Here is a 26,659-nt window from a genome sequence, read left to right as displayed (position 1 = left end):
CCTCCCGTCTAAACCCCTGCTCAAGCCCCCTTGTTAGTTTTTGCTTCCACCAAACCCCCTACAGCAATCAGAGAAACTGGTGACATCTTCAGGTCACCAGGGTGACCTTCCCAGCCCCAAACCCTTCTGCGATTTTTCTTTTCATTTGCAATAAAGTTCAAACTTCTTTCTGTGGAGCCTTCAGATGACACAGCTAATGCTTGGAAGAGTTAAATTTAGTATTTTTAAAACATGACTTTGGCTCATTAGGGAAAAAAAATACATTGAAAGTGGCCAACAGTGGCTACGAAAAGATGGTCAAGGTCTTGCACATCCGGCCTCCCTGTTAACAGCCTGGCGGGACCATTAACAGAGGGAAGGGAGAGCGGAAATGGGCAGGTCAAGATGGGGGTACTTTTTTAAATGCTATAATTGAACCACGATGATGAAAACACTCACGGTCAAAGGTCAGAGGACAGAAAATTGTAGAACAGTATATATGACCTGATCCCACTGTGATGTTCACTTTGAGCTAAGAAGGAAACATACATGAGTGTGGGTACTCCCCACCCCCATAAAGGCAAATTCAATCTCAGAGAAATGACCATTTCTGATTTGGACTAGCCAATCTACAAGGTAACGAGCTCCGCTGATGAGATAAACGGGACAGGGTAAGTGTGACGGACGTGAAGTGTCAAACCACACAGTTGTAGAGGACAGAGGGACTCTTTCTGAAACTTCCCAACCACTGAACAATGCAGCCGTGCACTTTTGAAAGAAGCAATTTGACTGCATTAACAACCTGGGTCCTTGAAACTGCGAAGTTCTGGGATCCGCTCCCAACATCGAGTGATGGCTTTGGCGCACAGGGTCATGCTCTCTACAACGAGAAGGGACCTCCGAGGCCCCGTGTTCACAACGTCTGCCTCCAATGCGTGCCTTGCCCGCACTTCGGTCTCCCTAGGTTAGGAATTCTTCTCGACCTGTGTCTGATGAAATACGTCACATTGCCCGCCACATAACAGTCGTCCGATAAATGCTACCTAAACTCTCCCCCAACCTGTCCTATTCCGTAAATAAGAAAGCACTCTGAGAACCAGAAAGGCTGGCTGCACCACACAGCGCACTGAGAAGCCCATGCACCAGTGAACAGGACCACTCGTTCAACCTGAAAACTCAGAAGTAGTTTCAGGCAAAACCCTGAGCCAGAGGTGACATTCTATTTCGGTATGTCCTACGTCATACTTCTACTGAAAAAATGGCCTTTGTTCATCTAAAATTCCAGTGTAAATGGGCATTCATATTTTTATTTAGTAAGCCAGGTAACTGCAGCAGAACACTCTTTGCCCTGCTGATATACCATCTCCACCCTTTTGAGGGTCGAACAGACCGTGCACTGGGGGCTGGAAGCCTCTCTGTGTCCACACCGGATTGGCCAGTGGGCCGTGCTTTAAATTAGATTCTGCTGATGCCAGTACATGTTATTTCTTTATCTTCACTGTGTTTTCAAACATGTATATTCTCATAACTGTCTTCTTCTGCCTCTGATTAGAGTAGGAAACCATGTTTTATAAAATGACAAGAGATGTTAAGTGAGATGGAAGTTCATACTCACCATTCCAAAAAAAACACCACCACACAGAGGACTACCTGAGTTGACTGGTTGACCTTTCTGAATTATAAAAGCATAAAATCATCTCAACAATATTTTATGAGACTTGGACTCTGCATCCAGCTAGTGACTAATTACCAGAAAATACCTGACCTAGGGGTGACCGTTATTATTGGAAGAGGCTTAAAATTCATAACGAAAATATTACATAATCAATGTTTTATGTGTTGAAATGTGAGAAGCTGAATGGTCATTAGCCAACAGACTCTGTCCGAGTTGTAGTTGTAGTCATTTTGTTTAAAGTCATTTAAAGAGTCCTAGAGTAGCCAATTGGAAGGTGAGTTTTAATTCTCAACATTCCATTAGATTTATAATATACCATAAACCTCGGGGCTACCAGCTTTCACTAGCTCAGCAAATTAGCCCGTCTACCTCGAGGTTGGAAACCCAGCCAAGAAGAGAGTGTGAAAAGAAGGTGAAATGGCCTCTATTTTGTCCCCAGTTTCTGCCACGCAGCTCAGACCGCCGTCCGGGCACGGGCAGACCGAGTCAGGGCTGACCAGTTGGTGTGCTGTCCACTGGAGGAATCTGACAGTGACGAGCGAGCCCTGATGTCTTGGGCCTGTGGCTCCTTTGGTGGGGGGCCAACAGCTAAAGTCCCTGGTATTTAAAGCTTATCGGGATTGAGCCTTCTGCATTTTGAGCTCTCGCTGAAGATTCAGGAAATTTTTTCACTCACGGCTACTTAGAGAGCGGGCGTGATTTATTGCCTTGGGCGTCCAGTGCATTCTTAAGAGAATAAGTGTTTGATGGAAACATTTAACCTCCTACATTTTGATTCCACACCACTGCCTTGTAAGACATGATGGATTTTAGGACGGCTTTGGGGAAAAAAACAAGAAAGCAATACTAACTGTATATAGAACATAATATGCAAAATATATCATTAGTAATCAGTACTAAATGTAGATATTAATTATAAATTTATGTAAGTTTACAAATTTAAATTGCTATGATATTCAAATTTTTAGCATGCTAATTTACCTTTAAATTTATTATAGTTAGTCTTTCATTCAACTAATATTTATTGAGTTTCTATTTTTGTCAAGTGCTCTTTTAGCAAGACAAACAACAAACTTACACTCTAGTAAATAAAAAGATATGTCTTCGGGTTGAAGATTTACAGTAACTTAAGTGAATTGGTTAAAATAAGTAGCCTTAATTGGGCCTTAGTGGACATAAAGATACTTCGGGAAACATTAAAGGAATATGACCCTATTTGTAAATACACAAACTTGATCTTCCCATATGAAGTGTCTATCATTGGCACTGAATTTAAATAGTATGTACACTTTTGGCTGGCTAATAAGTGTGGCTACCTATCAACCATCGTTTTCATCATTTTAGCAAAATTGTGCTATTGAGGGGTTCTGTCTGTTTGCCACTCAAAGAAACTGACTCTTTCTTTTAAAAATCTAGTCTGAGCCCCCTGTACATGACGTTGAATGGCAGCTCTCTACTAGAACCTGCAGACAGAGTGAAAGATGATACCTCAGTCCTTGGTTAAAATCACTCAACACTGTCCTGGCTTGTCTTGGAATGATCTAAGCTAGCTTCCCACAGAAAGGGAAGTGTACCGGAATAGTCGGTATGTGTAGATTCAGGCCTTCGATATTATTATCACCTCTTCTATCAACTTCTAGTTGCTTGCCAGCTCCTCATTCAAAACGACTTTCCAGTTCCCGGTTCTGTAGGACATGGGGACTAGTCGCCGCCAGTGTGGTCCTCTTTCCCACAGTCAGTATTTGTAATCGCGTTGGACGTGTTTTCGGCACCTAGAGAGCATGCCTGCTCCCTACAGCTATCACGAACCATTAATTTAATTAAAATCTACAAGTCTAATGTTGTTACATCTGCTAAATGCATTAACTTCCATGTTAATTACCAAAATGTTAATGTTGCATTGGAATAATGTTCCCTTCTGACAGTTCATCTATAGTTTAATTATTTATTTTGTTGGGGAATAAGTGCGGCAAATGGCAGAGAGAGCAGACTAGGAAGTCAAATTAGAAAAATGAGAAAGAAAAGCAAAGCTGTGAGGAATAAACCTTATGACTCAGATAAAAGCGGCTGAATCATACTTAACATTCTTCATCTTGCACGTAAAGGAAATATGTCCTCTCCCTTATCCTACATCTGAAATATTTTTAGAATAACGCTTCCCCATTTTTTTGCAGCTGGTTTATAGTGATGGTACTGATATTCATGCCTGATCCCTCAACTCTCAAGAGTTTATAAGACTACACATTCCTTCACTCATATAAATCATTGAAAAAGAAAGCTTTGGTTTAAAGGGAGAAAAAACAGTGTCCTGTGCTTTCTATTTAAATCTTTATTTATTTTTTAAAACAGATTTATTTCAATGAGTTATCCAGTGTGCCTTTGAGCAAATAAAAAATAACCAAAGGAATTCTGAAATACCTACATAGGCCACTGCAGTGAGCTATGCAGTGGGAATACCATCAAAGCAGATCACGCGTCATGAAAAGCTTTGTACCCTCAAATATTAATACTTAGGAAGAGCACTTTCTTGTCATGGATGTGCTGACTGGTTATGGCTTTTAAAACAGGTACGTCTATGTACATGGGCTAATTTTCTAATGGGCTGCATTTTTCTAAAACAGGACGATATCCGGGGTTGGGCAAAGCCTCCGTCCAGTTCCCAGGTCGCAGAGGTCCTGCCTCTGGTTTTTCTCATTGGGTCCTTGGTGCCCAGAACTGGCCTGGTGTGTGGGTGGCCCCCGATACTTTGAGAGTCGATGGAATGCTTCTCTACTTTTCTTCTTTGTGAAATATTACTGTGTACTCTTTTTTCTTCAGGGACCTTTCTGTGTGGCTGCAACATTTATTTAAGTGAACCTGTAATTCTGAGCTCAACCTGTTCCAAGCCATGAGTGGCCACCTGGCCAGAGGCACAGGTTCCCCCTGGATGCCTGCTGTATACCGATGATCTAATGAAGCGGACCATTCAGGGAAGGCATCCAATAGAATAAACCCCCTCCTAGAAAAATTAGTTATGAAAATAACAAGCACGCTAAATACCTAAAAGAATGAGGGATCCCCACTTTTCTGAAATTGCTAAGTCATGACCCCTGTGTTTGAGTGTTGCCCATAGTCTGGTGGGGGACCCTGGCAATGTCTGGTTCTCCAAACCTTTAACTCACCTGCTCTGAGACACATGGCTGAACTGGAAGGCAGTGGCTGAAAAGACTAAAAGTCTTGTATTTACCTCCTTATGTTTGCGCATTTACTGTTGTAGATTTTAGAATGTTTCATAGGTCAAAGCCTCTGGACCAACAAGGGAGAAAATAGAATGGGAGGGCGTTGTTAAGATCACAGAGAAAAGACCACAGGTTGATAAGTCACAAGCGCCTTACTGAGCTGGAACGTGGCCCGAAGCTTCCAGGATGACGAAGCACATCTTTACTGTCATCGGTCATGCGGTTGTCACCAAGCAGAGAAGGCAAATGGATTCCCCAGAGTCCACAAAGCGGTTCCTAACACCCCGCTGTGACATCAGAAGATACGGGTCACAGGTGGCCTTTTATAAAGGGGCCAGGAGAAAGGAGAGAGAGTGGATTCTCAAACCTGGCTAAGAGCAAGAGAGGGCCGGCTCCAGAGACTTGGTGTTCAGGGCCCACGAGGACAGGTGGCCCTGCACGGACACTGCCAACCCCTCCTGCTGTGCCCGGGGCCAGGGTGCAGCCTTGGACGGAGGACCCTGGGTTGGGGTAGGTATGGCCGGATGGAGGGAGAGAAAGACTGCAGTGGGAAGCGGTTGAAAATTGGGGCAAGAAAAAATAAGGAGTAAAATGAGTCCCCACCTTAAGTTGTTGGTGTTAAAGAAATGAATACAATACCAGATTTAGAATAACACCTGCCACATAATAGGTGCTCAGTGGATGTTTGTTATTATTAATAATAATTCTAAAAATCTAGGCTGAAGAGAGAAGGAAATCAAGCCAGGAGACGGCACACGAGGAGAAAGAAGCAAAAGGAGGGGCCTCGTTCTATAAAGACCCGTTGTAGCTGGAATAACTGAGAGAATTCTCTGGAAAGACAGGAGATCCTGGTAAGAGGCTGAGATTTCCAAGTTGTTAAATTACATCGTGGGGTAGTTTTTCTTAATGAGAAGCAAGTTCATAGCACAGCAGATCTTGACGTTTATTCTGTGTGAGAATCACTGGGGAGGACTGCGAACCTGTGGATTTCCAGGACCTGTTCTCAAAGAATGCAATTCAGTAGAACTGGGCAGTTGGCCTCAAAATTCGTGTTTTTTCGAGTCTCCTACCCAATCCTGATGCTCCCGACCCCCGAACGCACTCCGAGGACTCCGGCCTAGGCTCCAACTCCATCTGTGTGATGTAGGGTAGAAGGGAGCATAACTGGAGGTGAGGGACCAAGCAACCTAGAGCCCTGGCTGCGGGTGACTCACCCACATGGCCATTGAGGTCATTCAGGATGGACACTAGACAGGGTGGAGTGAAGGACGGGGAGCCAGAGGGCAAAGTCACTGGCGAGGGTGGGAGGTGCAGAGAGGGGTAAGGACACCCCAACGGGAGCTGGAGTGCAGGTAAGAGCTCTAACGTCATGGCACAGCCTCACGGGGGCAGGAGTGTTCCGAAAAAACTAGAAAGGGAAGGCTTGGAAGAGCACGCTAGTCACTCAGAGAATGTGTAAGGAGTTACTCCTAGGAGAAGGGAACGGACACTGACATCAAGAAGCCTGCTGGTGAAGCCGTGGCTCAGGGGAGAAACTGGTTGTGGTTCAAGAGCAGAATGCATGCTGTGACGAAGCTCAGGGTGTTGACAGTTCTTAGGCCATAGAGAACGTTCCAGAGGCTACCCTGGGAGAAAGAATGGAGGCAGGGGAACCTAGATTGGAGGAGAGAGAGAGAGAGAGCACAAAGCATTGTGGGATTGAGAACCTGGGAGAAAAACGTCGGCCAGAGGGGTTGACATTTTGGGCAGAGTCAGAGGAAACAGGACTGGAGGCAGACAGTAATGCGACCCCGACAAACTCAACCCAGGCACCCTGGTGGTCGGGGACAGGTTTCGAAAACAAAGGGTGGCCGACCACTTCTGAGTATCTTTTCCTAAATTTCTGTCTCCTACATTATGGGCAAAGTTCTCGATGATTCCTAGGATATGTGAAATGCTTAACAGTTCTTTTTATTAAGTAATTGGGTCCAGACAACTTACTAAGTAGTTGTGTCCCAACATCAGGCATTTCAAGTTGAAAAAGTCATTTCTATGTCATTGTCACTGACCAACGGGATGTGCACGTCTGTGGGGACTGAGCATCAATCATCTCGGCCTTTGGCGCCAGATTGCACCCTCTTCTCCCACTCCTTTCTTATCCCACACTGAGTTTCCCACAGCGCTCATTTTTTGTAGCGGAAGTCGCCCAACGCCAAGCTTTGCGAAGGTATGGCATCATGTAAAGAAGGGGAGCTCGATCTAATGTTGAAACTGTTATTGACCTTGAGCTAGAATTTTGTGCAGGAGCTGACAGATGTGCCTGTGTTTGTCTTGAGATTTTGAAGTCTCCCACCATGTTATGTTCCAAGGCACCTTGGTGCACAGTCTGGGAACTGTGGCACTAAAGGATTTGGGTCTAGAGTTCAAAGTTGTCGAAGGATTTTGAAGGAGGGAGCAATGTTGTCTTAGACATACCGGTGTGGGAAAGAGATTGGAGGAGCAAGGAGACAAATTCATAAGTGGTAAAATTTCAGAAAATATACTAAAGCTTGCAGCAAAGTACTGGTAGTCACTATGGGGCACTGGGAGGGTGGAGGGAAAAAACTATGGTGGTGTTATACCTTGGTGCCTTAATTCTTTGACAATCTTCCCCATAAAAAACGTGATGTCCATAACCTCAAATGAGGTCCCATGACCACTTGAGCAATCAAATATGGAAGAAGTGACAGCGAGCGCGTTTTGGAAATGAACAGCCCCTACTTCCTGCCTTTGGTCTTGGGCTCACTTCCTGTCTCGTGGGTGGTCGTGCCTTGCACTGTGAGGGAAGCTAAGGGGCAGAGAGGGTCCCATGGAGACGAGGTCGGGTCTCGGGGCCACAGCCCCAGCTAACGCAGCCACAGACGCCACCTCAGCGAGCCGTCTCGGGGTGGGCTGTGCAGCCCCTGGGCCCCTGGCCCAGCTGATACCAAGCAGACAGCAGCCTCCCCCACGCCTCAACTCCTTACAGATTCACGAGCAACATAAACTCCTGAGAGGTGGGTTCTAAGCCACTGACTTAGGGGGTGACTTGTGACACAGCAACAGACAACTTACACAAAACCCAATGTTTGCATAAAACATCGTACGTGCTGAGCACTGAGGAAATGTCCCATGTAGGCTCCTAACCAATCGAGCTAATATCCTCCTGTACTCGGGAGAAGCCTGAAGCCTGGAACACCTTCCCAAGGTCTTATAACTAATTGGTGGTGAACTAGACATTGAGTAAGAGAAGGGTTAAAGGGGACAGAGCCATCGGTGGTGGCTGCCTGGGTGGCAGTGTTGCCATCACCTGACAAGAAATGTAAGAACACAGGAAACGATAGGAGACTCAGGAAAAGGGTAAGTCAGACGGACTTTCTCGGGAAGAAGCCTAAGAACATTGGGCTCTAGGAGTCTAGAGTTCTCCAAGGAGAACTTGGAGCTAGAGATAGAAACTTGGAAACTACTAGCACATGCATGATCATTAAAACCTTGGCCGCTGATGCAATCGCACAAGAGAAGAATGCCAATTTAGAGAATAAGAAGAGGGCGATCCTCTCATGATGGCAGGCGATACTGAAGAGTGGAGGGAGCAGAGAAAATGCAGAGAGGCGGGAGCAAGACCAATAAAAAACAAAATAATGAAATTCAAGGGATAAGGTCGTTTTTAAAAAGGACAGACTTCCAAGTTCTTCAGAAAGGGCAAGTGAGGTAATTTCTGGCAAAGAGAGGTGACATTCTCAACAGGGTGTTCATGGTGGGCGCCGAGGCTGGAGGGCAGGCCACCGCCAACTGAGGAGTGAATGAGAAGCGGAACTTGGAAACGGTGAGGCGCCTCATGTAAGGCTGGGTTTTTCTTTGCTTGAAAATAACAGGCAAAATGACACAACGGCGATGACTCGGGCAGAAAGCTATGTACCGGCTCATGGAACTAAAATACCAAGTGTTTCTCTCTTCACTCATCACTGGGCTCAGCCGCCGGATGATGTCACCCGGATCCCGTTTCTCCTTTCTTCCCGTCGTCAGCGGGCCCGGCCCCTGGTCTTGGTGGTCAGCCTGTGGCAGCCCCAACGCTTGGGCGTGTCCAGCGCGGAGTCCTAGGAACAGGAAATCTACTTTCTCAAGAACTCAAACGAACGCCCAAAGTTGAGTCCGATTGGTTCTGGTTGGCCTGAGTTGGGTCGTGCCTCTGTCTCTGAACCCATCAGAACTGCTGGTGTAAATTGAGCAACTGGGTAGATAAGGCTGCAATCCCCAGGAGGCAGGAGAGATGGGTTCCTGGGAGGGCAATCAGACGCGACCACCAGAAGGGAGAGGATGAAACACCAGCGGCAACAAGAGTCAGTCACGACAGTGGGTAGGAGCCGACACCTAGGGAGTTCGGCTGCGGACGCAAGAATCGGGCACTATAGTAAGAGTGGGGCTGACCATGACTTTCAGGAGAGACTGCTGAAACGGACAGGCTGGCACATCCGATCAGGGGGAGATGGTGGAATAAACCAGAGGCGCAAGGAGTTGATGGGATCAAGAGAACAGGTGGTTGGCAGAATGAGCTCTGAGCTGGTAGAGGGACCCCCTCGTCTGAGACCAGACAGAAGGAAGGTTTGGGTACTGATGTCAATACACTTTTAGGCGGAGGGGCACCAAGTTGAGGACTAACGCCACGTGACCCCTGTTTTATCTGTGAGTTTGGAAGGAAGGCCCCAGGGCAGAGGTTGAGAAGAAAGAGCTGGCTGGGGAGGAAGTGTGATGCTGTCTGGGGGGGACTGGAAGGGTTGGGACATGCAGACAATTTGCTGAAGGATCACTTTAAACCTTAAGAGAACAACTCACAATTAAGTTTTTTTCAATAGAATGCCATTAGAAATCTCAATGAATAAAACAGAACATAGACATCAGCTCACACCATAAAAACTGGGCATGAAATAATGCTTACGGATAGAGAGGTTTTTATTCACTTTTTATTCACTCACATGGGGATTATTTCAGTGAGAAACCTTGGATGGGGAAATGATGAATAAACTCACTTGGGATTCGGAGACCTCTGGTGTCCTCCAAGCAGGAGGGCTGATCCATAGAAAATAAGGAGAATGATATTTTCTTGAAGAATGAGGCAGAAAGTGAGGGGAAGTAAGAATACAATGAAGACAGCCGAGTAAGAAAAGACTGTGATCTTCAAATTCTTAAGAGAAATTTCTAAGACATAACAATGATTGGTAAAAGCATTTTTTGTTTCATTTCAATGCACAATGTATTAGCAAAGGATGGGATTTCCAAGCTGGGTGGACGCCGGCAGAGTCAGGCCGGGCTATGCACCGGGAAGCCGGGGACTTAACTCCCAACTTTGCCCTGTTTCCCGGATGGCATTCCCAGGGTGACAGGACCAGCCCTGGGGGTGCGCCTCAGTGCGCTTCAGTTTTTCCTGGAATTCGCACTGACCTGAGACCCTGGGAATGTTTCTGGCCACCCTCCTACACGTCTTAAAATAACAGCAGGAGAAAGAAGTCAAACGGGTAACATGTAAAAGGAGTTTTATGGACTGCGGCATAGAACCGTTTTGCTCATAGAAACTGTTATTGGGACTGGACTACATTGGCAGGAGAACTTCATAATGTTCAGCTCTTTGCTTTTTCTTTGAAACATACCTGGACTCCCCCCCACACACACAAAGGGGTTGGGTGTGTTCTAGGCAACAAAGGAAGGAATAACGGCTGTAACTATTGAGCAGACATTGCTTTGAGTTTCCAAACCACAAAAGAGCGATCCTGTTGGTGTCAGACGGATAGATGACTATTATAATTCCATGAGTGATTTTGTTCACTTGCAAAAAATAATGGGATCCCACCCATGCCCACCCCAGCCCTGGACTTCGGGGAATGCAGGGCGCCATCCCCCCAACTCTGCCTGGTGCTACTTTATGCTCCTACACCTGTTGGGAGCAGGGGAGGGTGATAACCTGATGCTTATCACGCCACAGGTAAGTGATGTGACCAGGGTCACCGGAGGCATTCAGAGCTTCTCATGCCAGCTTTGCTGAGAACTGAGAGATACCAACCTCCACGGCCCTGGGGCTGGGAGGCTCCTCACGCCAGCTGCCTCCTCCCTTCACCACCCGGCTGTTCGTTCCTGCAATGCGTCAGGAAAGTGTGACACGGGGCATTCGAATCTGACTGCTAGTGCGGACCCAGCTTCACGGCACCCCACCCACCCCTTCAAGAAAACCACGGGCTCCTCTTCTCAGAAACCCATTGCTTAGGGAAGGAGTCAAGCTTGATCCACCTGTGTTTTTGTAAGTCCACGCAGTCAGTATTTACTCAGCTCCCCCAGGGGCTGGCCACGTTCCGGTCACGTTGGTGCTTCGTCAAGTCCAGGTTGCCGAAAATTGCTAGGCACTGTGAACGCGTTTCCCGGTCTGTCAGCATCGGTCTGGTCAACAAAAACACCCCCATCAGGTCAGGTCAAGGCGGCGCCTTGGGGTGGTGATTGAGGAGGGCAGAGCCTTTGTGAACAGACAAGCATCCTTATGAAATGGGCCTGAGAAGGGTCTCTTCATCCCTTCTCCCTTTTGAGATTACAGCGGGAGGGCAGCCATCTAGGAAGGGCGCTCTCACCAGCCATCTGCCCCCGCCAGCGCCTTGCCCCGGCATGTCCCCGCCTCCAGGACTGTGAGAAATAAGTTTCTGGTGACAATAGGTTCCCCGCCAACAGCATGTAGTCAGCACAGCCTGAGAGAGTGAACACAGTCCCCCTTCCCACTACACGCACGCCCTCACCATGTGACTTGGCCTCGTCAGGCTGGGGTCTGTTTCTCTCCCCTCCCCTTGAATCTGGGCTCCATTTGTGATTTGCTGGGACCAGTAGATTGTGGCAGAGGCAAGGTGGCTAAAGTCCAGAGTCTGGGCCTAAAAAGGCCTTACAGTTTCCACCTCAAGCCTGTTGGGACACTCCAGCAGGCCACCTGGGCACAGAGACTTCCAGGACAAGAGGCTCCTTGGAGAAGGGCCCAAAGGTCACAGCTGAGAGCAGAAAATGGATGGACCAGGGTGACTGAGTCAAGGTGAAACCAGTCACCTCCAGAACCATGAGAAATGATGGCAACTGTGTTTGGGGGTGTTTGCTATATGCAACAGGGAACTGTAAAGACCTCCAGGTAGATTTTGGGGTATCCCATTATTTCCTGAGTCCAAGGGACCATTTCAGCTGCTTGGAAGACCACAAGGAAGACATTTCTAGATTCTTTTTTTCATATTGTTGGGTCCTTGGATTTATTGACCTTTTCCAAAAGCCACTTCCAAAGGTGCAGTCAAATATTTTGCTCTTGGAAACATTTCAATTATGTACTTTCTTTCTCCAAATGAGAAAAATGTGCATGACTTTGGACTGTGCTTCTTGGCAGTGAAAAGGCTTTTGGGAAAATGCACATAATGTCTGAGGGGCCAAGGAACGAATCCGGCTGATCCCTGTGTGTCTCAGGTCCGTGCGACCTCCCCCTCCTTCCAGGCGAAAGGGCCCAGAGATGGACTCACTTTCTCAGACATTTTATAAGTTGAGGTTCATTTGAGGATCAGTTTGCTTCATGCATCTGCCATGCAGAATCATGTTTAAAGAATCATTTTCAAGAACAGAATAAAAGAATGCAAGTTTCCAGGGACTTCTTTCTCCTACCAGTGGAGTAGAAGGCAGCCTGGTTCCTGGGCTTTGTTAAGTGGCATAGATTTGATTGCCCAGAACAGGTCTTCTAACGTCCAATTGACCAAAATGGGGACCTTTGGGACCATAGTTTCTGGAAGCAAATGTTTTTCAAACATCTCATTTTATCACTGAGTTGTATCCAGATGCTGCAGAATATGAATATTTTCAGAATTCAGCCCCTGATCTGAAAGGAAATCGATGTCAAACATAGAATTCCTGAAAGTCCCACACTGAGGTAATTTTTTGCACATTTCAATGTTACTACCATTCCTAGCGCACCCTGCCCCCAGCCCCTGGGCCTTTCAGCTCTTAAAAATGTCTGGAAACCAAGCCGTACTTTAGAAATTATTTTTATGGGGGAAAAATGAAAACACATTTCACTTTCCTTTCTGTGAGACGGGGCACCTTCCCGGGGCTCCCGCACTTTGCCGGGGACCAGCAGTGGGTCCCACCACTTCTGCCTGGTGTCTTAGGTGGACAAAGAGTCAACTGTCGGAAAACCTTCATTTCCTAACCCAGAATTCTTCTTCAAAATGATCCAAATGCCTGCCCAGGCGGCAGCTGCGATTGCTGGTCAGTGCTCCACGTGAGCTTCATTGTCTTGTCTCTAACCCTCGACAAGGTACACGCCTCGACCCATTTCCCTCGTCACCTACAGGGAGGGAGCGGGGTGGCAGGTACTTGTCAGAATAAATTACAATTTTTGGCAAGCGCCAGTGTCTCCTACCCACTCAGGAACTGGAATATGGCCTCGTAAAACAGTGCAGCCCGCCTATTATTACTTAATATAAGGCCAAAGTGAGGACACTGCTTTATAGGCTCTTGCAGGGCACACGCATAGGATTTTCATCTCGGGATGCAGCAGAGGGGATGAGGTTTCCCCCAGCCACCAGTGGGCCGGTTCTGATGACACCAGTCAGGGCACCGGGCAGGAAGCCCGACCCTCGGGTCTCGGGGGAAATCACGCGGCACATTTTCTCTGAGTTCCACCCCCCCCAAAAAATGAAAGGCTCACACACCTCAGGTGGGAGCCGGGAAATCACAGTTCAAATTCTTACAGCAGGATTCCTTCTAAAGCCCAAAAGCAGGGTTCGTGATAATTAACCCCCGGTGTTGGCAGGGCCACAAGGACCTTCAGCTCCGAGAGGCACGACAGGCTGACGGTCCAGCCCTCGGGTCCTCAGAGCCCCTCTGAGCCTGGCTCTCGTGACACCCACGTGACTCTCACGTGGGCCCTGGCTCCCTGGTCCCGGGGCCGTCTCGAACCCCTGACCCCTGCCTGGCCTCTTCACCAGAGTGTGCTGAGTTGACCACACAAATGAAGCAGGTTGTACGATCACAAAGCCGGATCTTCAGGCAGAGACAAGGGGTGGCGGGCACATTTCGGCAGGTCAGGATGTGACGCTCCATGCCACTCACTGTGAGTCTCGATGACCAAGGACCTCAGGACCAAGAGACCTCTGGCAGACCTGGCTTATTCCATGGACACTAAGGTGAGGTGACAGTGAACCAGAAAATGTACCAGTATTTCAAAATAATGAACATCGATTGTCATTCCAATGGGTGTTCCATAGACTATTTTTCTGCCTAACGATGTTTACTGAAGACACACAACATGTAAGTGGCCTACTATGAACACGGGGTTCCTCTGGGGGGTGTCCACAGAACGAGCCCCTTCCTATCAACATAGAGTGGGGACTTAATATCATATTGGTTTCAGGTGTACATCACAGCGATTCGGTGTTTACCTACCTTACAAAATGACTGCCACGGTAGGCCCCGTCTGGCGCCAAACAGAGTGACGACATTATTGACTTATGTTCCCTGCATTGCGAGGGTTTCGTTACAGTTCCCGAACCACAGGCTCCATTCGCTGGGCTTCTGAGCATCAACCATGGTGACATGGGCATGGGAAGGTCAACGTTGCCGGAGCCGAGGAGACACCCTGTGACCCAGACCAACTCAACAGACATCACTGTGGTGACGGTCGCAAGAACAGCCACCAAGACACTGCAGCGTAGCTGGTTCACTGCTGGGGAAACACCGTGGGAGAGAAGGACAAATCCATTTTCTATCGCTGCTCGAACAGATCACCTCGAACTGGGGGGTTGACACATCACACATTCATTATGTTACAGTTCTGGAGGTCAAAGTCAGCAGTGGGTCTCACTGAACTAAAACGAGATGTGCACTCTTTCTGGAAGCTCCGGGAAAGAATCTGCGTCCTGGCCTTTTCCGATTTTTTGAGGCTGCCCACATCTCTGAGCTCACGACCCCCTTCCCTCCTCTTCAAAGGCAGCGACGGCCAGCCCCTTGTTGTCCCTCTGCATCACGCTGACACAAATTCCTCCTTCTCCCACATTTAAGGGCTCTTGCAACTGCCTTGGGCTCATCTGGGTAATTCAGGAAAATCTATGTTAAGGTCAACAGATTGGCAATCTTAATTCCACCTGCAACCTGAATGCTCCATCATGTAACTTGACATGGTTACAGGTTCCGGGGGTTGGCGTCAGCGGGCACGGTTGCTGTGCCTGTCACACAGGTATCCACGGTGACAGGTGGTCCAATGGCAGAACACAGGGCGGTAGTTGGCAGCGGAGAGCCTGGTCAGCAGGCCCAGCAGGTTCTTCAGGTTCAGAGGCACGCATTGGAGAAAGGGACTCAGGGCTCCAAAATATTGGAGCCCAGGATCAGAGTCACACCAACAGCAAGGCTGATGACAGCAAACGACCTGAGTGATCAGTAGGGATGAAGTCCTTGTTTCCTAATGACTTTTTTGCCTGAGGGCCTGACGTGAGACCCACCCCCCAGATGTACGTAGGTGCTTTCTCCTTTGGGACAATCAACTGTGGGGCTGAGTCACAGGAACAGGTTGTAGAAGGTTTCAGCAGCTGACAGGGACGGTCCGAGGGGGGGTCAACTTCCACACACACATCTCCTTGTTTCTCCTGGGTTGCTTTACATGCCACTCAAATGGTTCCCTGTCCTGTTTGGTTCACGCTGGTCGTGGGCCCCAAGGGTGAAGGGGAACTGTGGTTTGTTGAAACTAAAAGCAGACTTGTACTGGAATGGACTGGAGACTGAATCTGCCTTGGGTGAGGGGTGATGAGGTAGGTGGCGGAGCACTTCGATGCTGGGGTCTTCAGTGCTGTGAGCCACAGCCTCAGACTGGGGACCCCAGGCCAGCGGGGTGACTGCCCAAAAGGTGCTCTCAGAAGCCTCTCCTGGGTCCCGGCCAGCAATGAGGGTGGTCCCAGAACATCCAAGGAGAGACAGAGCCCAAAGGGCCACCGTCTAATCATAATGCCACTGCCTTCCCTGCTCTCGTAGCATCTCTGTCTTTGAAAACAAAGGGCCAGGTGAGAAGAAGGAAGTGAGAGCAGGCGGGGAGGAAGACAGACGCCCTGGGAAATTCGCGCTCGCTGCCTGTGTCCTTAACTTTATTTCTACCCCTTTCATGTTTATAAAGAGGGCAACAAAGATCACACCAGAGACAGTCTGCTTAGATCATGGACATGACCTTCTATACTATATAGACTAAGCATAACTTTCTATGCTCTGTACTCCATTCTTTCCTTCTTTAAAAATAATTAATTTTAAAAAATCTGTCTACTCTGAGCCAAAACCGTAGCCTAACGGGAACCAAGGCTTCTGACCTGGTGACCTCACAACCGTCTTCTTGTGTTCCTCGTGTTTGCCAACCACACGGCGGGGAGAGTTTTAACGTGACATGTTTACCTGCCTAAGGGTCACCGTAAGAATACGGTGGTGTGTCCTGCTCTGAGATTGCAGAACAAAGTGCTATTCCTGAGTATGAACTATTATTTTGGACCTTCCTCAAGGCTCTTTTTCAGGGCTTAAGAGACCGTTAAACTTTTCCTTTGCACACATGTTCAAGCTCCTTGGAGATCACTCACTGAACTTACAGATGTTTATAATATCTTGATGAGTCAGGGAATCCTCAGTTTTAGAATTGAATTGTAAGTCCCCTCCTGCTCAAAAAAATGTTGTTTTATTCCTTTACTAACAGGTCTGGCCTTCAGTTCTAAGCCCACACTATGAAGCTGGGTGGGGCGGATGGGTGAACCGGCGGCTTATGACCTGAGTCTCAGAAATTGAGAAACTGTGCTCAATCCAGTTGCCCACAGAACGCACTGACAAGTTTCCATGTGAGCTCTGGTTTACACAACCACTGGCTGAGTCACTGCTCTGCATGGTGCCTGGGTGCCTCTGTGCAGCTTGCCCATCGCAGACATTCCTAGTTCACCCTCCACGGAATCGCATCAATGGTCTTACACTCCAGACTCCCAGATACTACCGGCGCAGGACGCATTGGGGATCAACCCCAACGTGGTAAGGAAACCCAGCGAAGGCCAACCCCTCCCCAGCCCCACCCAAGTGTACGAGAGACCCCTAGGTCCCTTTGCAGGGAACACTGAGCACATGGGTTTAACACATTGGGGGGTTTTGTTTTGTTTCTGCAAAAAGGACTGTCACTTGCTTTGTGCAGTCCTGAACCACTCAGGGAATATCGTAGGAAAGATGCAGGAACTTTCTGCCAGGCCGTGTCTTGGCAGGAAGACAAGACCACACCAGGAAGGGTGTGGTGCAGAGAATAGAGACTTCTCGTACAGTGACACAGTGTCCCTGGGGCCACTGGCACGAGCTGCAATTAGGAGGTGATATGACTTCCCAAAGCATATTCACAGGACACTTTGGTTTCTCAAAGCTTCGCGGGGGCCATCCGGGCAGCAGCGGAATGAAAAGTGAGGTGGGAGCCTAGGAGGAAGAATAGAACAGAAGGCGGCAAGGCGTCTCGAAGTGGCAGGACCGCATCTTTATTTGGGCCGCCGTTCAATTCCCCGGTATGTCACGGTGGAACAGGCTGAGGGGGGTTGTCAGAGCAAACAGCCTGAACCCAGAGGGGACCCGAAGCTCAACCAGATGCTATGAGGGACCTGACTTTTGTGTTTTTAATCAGAAACGAACCTGTTTCAGGATGCCTGCTGACACCTCTGAGATCACTCTTTGTTGTCATAGATACGGAAGCAACAAGCCAGAATTTCCTACTATAATCACCCTCTGTGGGTCCCTCCACCCCTCAACACTCGTCCAGGGCTGCGCACTGAATAGGGGCTCGATAAACACATGTTGAACTGAATAATCAAGCAGTAAAGTTACGTGTCCCAATAATGTGTGTGTCGACCCCAAAACTGCATCTCAATAATTGTGAAGGGAAGCCACTGAGAACTGCCTTATGTCGGGTAACAGCAGAGCCCATCGCGTGCCTTTTCCCAACCAAGAAACCTTCGTTCTCGTATAAGGCGTGACACCATGTTATCACAGGCTCACCGCAGCCAACAGCTAACTGTGTAGTCATGGGTACAAATTAGACCTGCTGAGTGGCGTGCTAAGCCTCACCCTTTTGGCTCAAATAATATAATTTCTATGGTCCGTAAAGATTAATAATTCACCTTGAATAACTCAAATATGAAAGTTAGTCCGCATCTTATCACCCACTCTTCTAATTACGCATTCTTCCAGGGCTACCAGTAATTTTGATTCACTGGCGGAGAGCATATGTTTTGTTTTCATGACATTTAGCAGGAATGTGCTATTAATCAACCTTTCGCTTTCCCTAAATCTAAAAATTCATGTCAAAAGAGTTTCATAGAAGGTCTTAATTATGGCACAGCGTGGCTCTGCCTCTACCTAATGTTCTGAATAATAAATACTATACGTGTGGGTATTAATTATTAAGTCCAGCTAGAAATCATAGCCTTCTTATGGCAAATAATAGAAATAATTGCATATAATCATGTTTAACATCTACAGTGGGTGCTGAGCATTCATTGGGGTAAAAACGGCTGATAACAGAGATGCTGAACATCGTGGTGAATAATCCTGAAACCTTGTCTGATAGGAGGGATCACGGGCCAATCAGATGAATACAAAGTATCGCCCCCCAGGAATCTAAAGGTGCTTGATGCTCTCAGGGCCCCACAGAGACGGTCTCTTCCAACCCTACAACTTTATATTCCTACCTGGTGCAGGGTGGATAAGACCAGCACGGGACAAGATGACACAGTAATATTGGCTTTGGGGACGGATGATGTGGCAGGCGAATTCTGGCTCCAGGATGGGACTTCCCGCTCGCTGTGGGGTCCAATGTCTCATTCTTGTACTTTTCATAGTCCCACTATGAGTGGTTCTTCGTGTTTGTTTTAAAATAACCTAACCTCATTAGAAAGATAGCTTTTTGGTTTCAATACAAAAGATATTTATTAAATACAGTGAAATGTGCCTAAAATTTTATGAACAAAGATACTGATTACAGCATCATTTATCAGAGTCAAGTCTCTAAAAATAAGGAATTTGTAGAATAAATTGTGATAAGTCTATGTGATGAAATATCTTCTAACTATTAAAATGATATTTACAAAGGCTCTTAATGATTTAAAAAAAGGGTTGGAGAACTATGCAGTTTAGAACGACATGTGGTGCTTCTGTCCTTAAAAGGGGAACATAAAATGTGACCCATTTCCAATGATGTGGGGACAACAGAGCAGCCTTCCTGGGAAAAAGAATTTAGAGAATCACGCACACGGCATGATTTCAAACAACTGAGAAAATTCATGAACTGAGGGCTCCGAGGAAGTAAGTAGCCCCCATGTTAACAGTGTTTCTCACTCACGGAAGAAAGTACAATGGCTAGAAATCTCCTTACCATACACTCATTTTTATGACCAGGAAAAACACCCCCTTAGAATATCTCTATTGGTTTTCTAGACACCTAATTCAAACACACGTAACCAAGGTTCATCTTCTGAAGTATCGATTGATGGAAGTCACCTGGACTTCGGACGACTGCCCCTCGCAGCCAGCCGATTGTCCTAGCTGTGAGACACAAAGTAGCTCTCGGGCAAGTAGTTCAGAATTCGATGTTTATAAACTGAACAATCAGAAGCATTTAATATCTACCATATACCCAACGTGACTTTTTTAAGTTTCTTAACCAAGTTATATTCCGTGTTTATGTTAACTCTTAATTTTTGTCACTAAAAGTCTACTGGTGTATGCCGTGTCCTTCACAAAATAGCACGCACGCACTGGAGGAGTCAAGGACCTTGAGATGACAGACAGCTTTGCCGGTAACTGAGTTCTGTGCTGGAATCTGTGTTTGATAAAGCGGGGAAAAACAAACACCGTGTGATCTCATCTTTAACAGGAACCTAAACAACAAACCAAACCAACAAACAAGGAAAATAAAACCAAAGACACTGAAATAGAGAATAGAGGGGAGGGGATTTCAGGGGAAAAGGGGAAGGATTCACAGGAACTAGTATAAAGGACATGTGCACAGAAACTAAGGGGGTGGAAATGGGCGGGGGGTGGGGAGCACGGGGGCTGGGATGGGAGTGAAAGACAGAAAACTGCACTTGAACAATTAGAATAAATTTTAAAAGAAGAGGTGTCATCACCCAAACATCACTCCAGCACCTGTGTCCGCACACCTGCCTGAGGCAGTGTCTCGGGTAAGCAGTGCGTGGAACGTTGCCTCCCGGAGGCCTTTTCCTCTGCACTCCTCGCCCCTTTCCTTCTCCAGAATGTTCCAGAGAGTTCCTGCCCCATCTACTTCCTTGGAAGTGCTTATGATCCAAGATTACATCGAAAACCTTGATGACCAGAAAACAGAAAAAGGTCTACACGCGTGCACGGACTACTACTGCCAAAACCCCAGTGAAAAACACGTGTTCGTTAAGTGCCCCAGCTTTCTTGGTGGCCGCTGAGGAAGACACTCAGTCCCCGTCTGCCACCTGCCCTGAAGTCTCGGCCCCTGGAGATGCTTCCAGGCCCCTACAACCCCGCCAGGACCCGGCCACGGGGAGCTGAGTTCAAACCCTTTGTCAGTCAGTCCCCTCAGCTGCCTCAGCCTGTGTCCCCGGAGGTGTATTCTGCACCTTGACACTTAGCCAAGGGCCCCTAAAAAAGTAACAATGACAAAAAGCCCATCTCCAATCCTCCTGTTGGGACTGCCAAGTTTTTTTTATTGTATTTTCCTATGTCATCATTTATCTCCTGAGACAAATGTGTAAAGAAAAAATTTCCTCTGAAAACTTGGGGCAAGTTGCAAAACCTGGCTAGGGCTCCCCCTAGTGACCAAGTCAATTCATTTCTTCTGAGGTCAACAGTTATGTTTGCATGTTTGATTATCTCATAAAATGCAGGAGGTAAGGAAAGTCCAGAATATGAAACCTAGGCCAAATTCTTCATTAAAATACTATACAATGTCTATAAATATTCTCACTGGAATCCCTGATTCCGAGGCAAATCAACAACACCTGTCCAGCATGAAGGCATACCTCACCATGAACTCCAAACATAACCCAAATGCAATCTGAATTATTGGTAGCTAGTAATGTGGATGGAGGCCTAAATTCCAGAATAGCAAAATTTTAAAATTAGTTCTCTCAACACCATGGCCAGTAGGTATTATTAGCCATTATTTATTTTACGTTGCATTATTCATTTGTGACTGTTAAAGAAACTGAGGCTCGAAGATGTTGCCATGTTCATGGTGGCACAGCCAGTAAACGGCAGGCCTGGGATTTGAACTCTGTCTGCCTGAATCCCTACCGCTCCACACTGTATGAACATTCCCACCTCCCCACCATCTGCTCCCCCCGCCCCACTGCCCTGACGCCAGCTTGGAAGGTTGGCCTGGATCTCATGTTTTTGTGTATTTTTTCCTGTTCCAATAATTCTTGTTCATCCTTTCAGCTCATCCCAGCCTTGGCTTCATCCTGTGGCCCCTGGGTACCCACGCCACGCAGGAGCGTGGGCAGTCCCGACACCCATCACCAACCTACCCAAATGACGTGTGATCACATGTGGTCTGCCTGTACCCCCCACACCCCTCAGCTTAGGCCCCATAAGGGGAAGGACCTCACACAGGGTAGATGACCCACAGGTGACAGCTGAACAGCTGCGTGACTGCCTGAGTCAGCGAATGAAGGCGGGTGCTGACCTGGCTCCGGCAAGCTGCGTCCCCTCTGCCCAGCCTAAAATCCTGACTCCCGTGTCCCTGACACTCTGCTCTGGTCCTGGTTTCTCACGTGCCCTTGCTGTGGGCATCTCTGGGCCTGGGCTGACCTGGGGACCACACCTGTGGCTCCTTCCTCCACACTGGAAGGAAATAAACCTTGTCGTGTCCCTGTCAGTGCCACTACTAAACTCATGGGGGATAAAGGATGACAGGGCCCCCTCTCTAGATACAGCTCTCCCCAAATAAAGCGTAAGAAAAGGTATCCACATTTCAACCCCTCGCCTTCTGAGCAGCCCACTGCTCCGCAGATGAAAAAAAACGCCGTTGGAGCGAGACTCCTCACTTAAAACCTGGAACGTGCTACCGAGTTTGTTTTATGGAGAAAAAGGACCCGAGATGAGCCCTGTCTTGTCTCCAATTTTATCTTTAAAACTTTTACAAATACGTAAAAGTTAGGAAAACAATACCCTCCGTGCGACATAACACAAGAAGGCAACTTTTGATCCTATGAGCACACACATTAATTCAAAACAAAAGCTTTCTAACATTTTCACCCAACCAAAAACACCTGGCAATTGTCCGAGTACCTTACGCATTTTACTAACAGCCTTGAAGCCATGGGCTGTGGTTTGCGACAATGGTTAGGATGAGCTGTTTCATTAGTTCAGTGACCCAGGAAAAGTACAGGTGTAGGGAGCACACTCGTGGTGGTGATGAATTACGGAGCACCGCATCGTGGAAGCACACGAGGCGGCCCTGACCAGCGTACTGCGTGATTCACATCCCTCTGAGAAGTGAGAGGTGGGGGTGGGCAGGGATGCTGGGTCAGAACGTGGTAAATCAGCCGGGGGACAGGGAGGAATTACCATAAGCTGCGGGCTCCCCTTCCACCACGATGAATGCAGAATAATGATGCCGCATTTGTAATTATAATGATGTTCTTTATAAATTATAGATCAATTCGGAAAATAGCACTTTTATATTTTAAATAAATGGAGACAGTATATCCACAACAACAATCAGAAGGGCGCGTGGGATGCTCCAGTGAGATCTGAAGACCTGAAACGCGGCTCTCTGTGTGATGAATTCCAGGTAGGAACCGTTCCTGCCTTTTCATACGACAGAGAACTGCTCTATGCAGTTTCCTCGAGCTGTCTAGAATAATTCATGGGCTCCTTTATCTCTGAATGTTAGCCAGGAGCCTCTGCCAGCAACATCGTATCCCCGGTAGAACAACCGAGGCCTGGGGAAGGTCCCCGGGTTTGTCATGCTGGCCAGGTAGAGCGAGGACTTCACGCAAACCCTTGCCGTTCCCAGGTTGCCTCTCACCTCCCCCTGTAGATTCTCACCTCTGGAAAAACCGGGCCCCATGGACTTGGGTTTCCGAGCACACTGCAGACCACGCTCTGAGCACAGCGGGCATTTGGACACTGAAGTGACTGCAGGGAGGACCAGGCTTGTTCTCAGGGGCAGAGCCATAGAGGGTGGGAAGCTTCAGGCTGGGTGAGTAAAAGGAAGAGCCCGTAGCGTGGATGGATCCCAGTCCCACCAGTGTTGCTTCAAAAATACACAGATTCCCGGGCATTGCCCCAGACCCACTGAGTCCACGTCTTTGCACTGAGGTCTAGGGTCCCCGCCTGTCACCTGGGCACCGGGCGGTTGTCACCTGCTGCCGAGAACAAGAGCTGCCAGCCTGGTGCCTAATCTTTCCTGTCCTGGCCCAGGATGCTATACATCACACCTTCTTGTTTGCTGTTTCTCAAAGGGCACACGTATTATTGATACGTGTTTTCACCTACATGCGGTTTTTTTTTACCTTGTGAGCCATACAGGGTCCAGCACAAATAACACCCCTTTTTAATGCAGAATCATAAGCATGCCATGCTGTAACGTAACAATACGGCAGTCAAGCCCACCATAGGACATTTTAGGTGAGATATGCAAGTTACGGCTGTAAATGATTACACCCCTATTATTACCGTACCAACCCCACTCACGCAGGCCCTGCTTCTGCCCGACCCTGCGTAATCAACACAGTGTTGCCTCAGTAGAAAGCTGATGTGGGCAGCTCTCTTCACAGTCAGTTCATTTCCTCCTAAGCCTTGCCTATCACTCTGTCTGCCACAGCGCTGACCTTGACCGCAAAGGAAGGCACATAAGAGCAGCTCAGGGTCCGGTGCAGAAGGGCTGGGGTGCGAGCCCCAGTCTCTGTGACACACCCCCACAAAAAGCAGCCTTCCCTCTGGGCCGAGCCACCTCTGATCTGCTCACAAGTGGGCAGAGAAAAGAATGTCCCTGGAAACACAAACAATCGTCCAACTCTTTCAGGCTGACACAGTTAAAGTAACACTTGCCAGGCTGTAGCCTTTGCATCGCACAGACGCAGCTTCCAACATCTGACCCTGGCAAGAACTGGGCTGTTGTGGGTCCCCGGAAAAATCATGCCACGGTGAAGAGAGGTTGACAAAGAGGTCAGACTCGGCTCACCTGTCACAGGTGCTCGACCAGCTCAGGCGCTGATGGTCGTCCCCTTCTCCAGGGGCCGGGGGACGGGGCTGGCTGCCGGGCACGGTCGTTCAGGTCCCACAGTGTACACCAAGGTGACGCCTGGAAAGGGGTGTTGGTTACTTCATAGAATCCTTTTTCCCCTGTGACTACAGTTTGATTGGCTCTTAAGATAAGCAACTTTTGTATTTATGACAATAATTAGAACAAGTGTTTTGTTCTCATGCGATACGTCACTCTACTGCGACTGACGAAAAATGAAACTGATCATCTAAAATCCTAGTTGGTCTAATGACCGACTCACCTGGGCTTCTGGACCAAGTGCTGTTTTCCATTTGGGGGCTGCCATCTTGGTTGGTAAATACCCCAACTTTCTAAAAACTCTCTTGCTGATGTGTGAGTGTACCAGATAAAGGGATGCAATTCCTCCCATCCGCCCTCTGTGCACTAAGCTGGAATAGCATCTCTGAGTTCTCAGTTCACCTATACATGTAAATGAGCCATTACATTTCAAATCTCCACGTGAGAACTGATAGTCGCCTACCCATAGTGACTCACAAAGTATTATTTGGATGAACATCGGCATAATTATGTAATAACCTAATAAGTATGGCAGTCATTATTTGTCATTATGGAAAATTCATCCAGACAAAATTTAACCACTACTAAGATTTAATAGCTTATCACACATACTTGTTTTAAAACATTACAAATTTTTAAGCAAAATACTAACCACTACGCTATTTTTCTCCAGCGATTAGAAAAAATATATAAATTTTTAAATTCTCAGGGTCAGAAAATGGGACATGGAAATTCATGAAAGAGGTAAACGTATACAAAGGCACCACGAAGGACTGCGGGCTAAGTTCGTGCTCTCTTGTTTCGTGACCCCCAAAGCAGGCGGCAGAGCCTTCCCCGACGCCGTAGCTAACAAGTCCCAGGAGGTGCCCAGCCTTATTCTCCTGCTCATCTCAGAACCACTGGTCAGTGGGATGAGATATTTGGTTGTCCAGGTTTAACTCCCATGTCCAAGGTCAAGGCACCATGGTTGACAACTTGGTCGAGCTACACAGAGACGGCGGGGAGGATGCCCCAAAGGGAGACTTGAAGGTGCTGATCCCAACGCAGTCTGCAACACTGGATTTTAAATGAAATCCTTTTACAAACGTCTGTTACATTCCACGGAGTATACACATCTCATTTACATTTGAATCCATAAGTTGTATTTTTGTCATTACACTGTGTTTCCTTTATTTCTATTGACATTTATTTAGTTATTTTTCAAATATGTTTGGATGCTTTTTATATTAGCAAAGGAAGAAAATAATATTAAAATAATCATGGACGTTTAGAGCTGTAACGAGATGGCATTATTATCCCCATTTTCTAGATAAGCACACTGAAGCACCGAAAAGTTAAGTAATCTCCCCAAAAGACAAGAGAAAAGTAGCTCTCCATCAAAATGCGTGGACAATTAACGTCACCCAGGGGAAGGCTCCCTCCTACTGTACCAAAAGCACCTCCAGGGGCCTCTCTCACTTCCTCTTAAGCATCAACTCTGGTACATCACTTTCAGGGTGAGCTCCATTCTGGGGGCAGGGGACCTTTGTTCGAAGCAGGAGTTGAGTTTTGTCATCGACTTCCATCATTTTTTTCATTGATGTTTCTGCAGTGACATTGGTGAGTGAGATAGTGTGAATTCCATGATAGGTGGTGTGTCCTCTGCCCTGGGCGCCGGCCACCCAGAGCCATCTCCTCCCGTCACCACGTTTTTGAGCGCTTTTGCCCTCCGCTGCCTTCCACCCCCTTCCCTCTGCAAACCACCACACTGTTGCTGGCATCTGTGAGTTTTTGTTTATCTGGTTTGCTCATTTGCTTCTTTCTGTGTTAGGTCCCACCTACCAGTGAACATCATTTCTTAAAAACAAGCTCAAACTTGGGAAACAACGCCTTCTACAGAGACCAGTTCTGACCCCCACCTGAAGCGTCCACGCCACAGTTTGCCTTCAGCTCACCCTCTGCGTCCACAGCCAGAGTCTGGTTCCAAAGGTTCCTTCGTTGCCAGCCCATTCTCTCAGTGGGGACCGGGCGAGGCGGTGCCAGACCCCATGGGGGAAGCTGCGTTCACCTCGCCGTGTGACAGACGGATTCTCAGGTGCCCCCGCCCAGTGCCGAGTGACACATGTGCACGCGCGCTCGCTCGTCGAGTTTGCAAAAGTAGAGCTGCCTCCCCGTCAGAAGTCAGGACTGATTACATGGCAGAGTCACCAGCAAATTGATGCAAAATTATTCTCCCTTTACCCCCTTCATCTCAGAAACTTTTGTCTGTGGAAGTCATGGGATGTTGTGGTCCCTGAAATAAGAGCAGATTTAAAATACAATATAGCCATCGCAAGAACCACTGACGTTTATTGAGCGGTGACTCTGCACAAGGGTGGCTACGTTGCTTCATTTAATGTATGTGTTAAACACCCGAGGAAGTAGGGATGACTACCTCCATTTTCCCACGCGGGGAACTGAGGCACGGACAGGTGAAATCTCTGGTCC

The 26,659-nt window shown here is 47.7% G+C and overlaps 1 protein-coding gene across 1 annotated transcript in view; it reads right to left on the bottom strand.

The window, feature by feature from the left end:
• The window catches only part of NEK7 (NIMA related kinase 7), a 117,354-nt gene extending 93,241 nt beyond the window's left edge, over positions 1-24,113 (bottom strand). Inside the window, exon 1 of the mRNA XM_053659548.1 lies at positions 24,095-24,113. The gene's annotated coding sequence lies outside the window, so the exon portion shown is untranslated. The remainder of the gene's footprint in view (positions 1-24,094) is intronic.
• Positions 24,114-26,659: the final 2,546 nt, after the last annotated feature.

This window comes from Artibeus jamaicensis, unplaced genomic scaffold, assembly GCF_021234435.1.
Source record: "Artibeus jamaicensis isolate MK-2021 breed Jamaican fruit bat unplaced genomic scaffold, CSHL_Jam_final scaffold_754, whole genome shotgun sequence".
Classification (NCBI taxonomy): Eukaryota; Metazoa; Chordata; class Mammalia; order Chiroptera; family Phyllostomidae; genus Artibeus; species Artibeus jamaicensis.
This window is presented reverse-complemented; position numbering and strand designations above follow the sequence as displayed.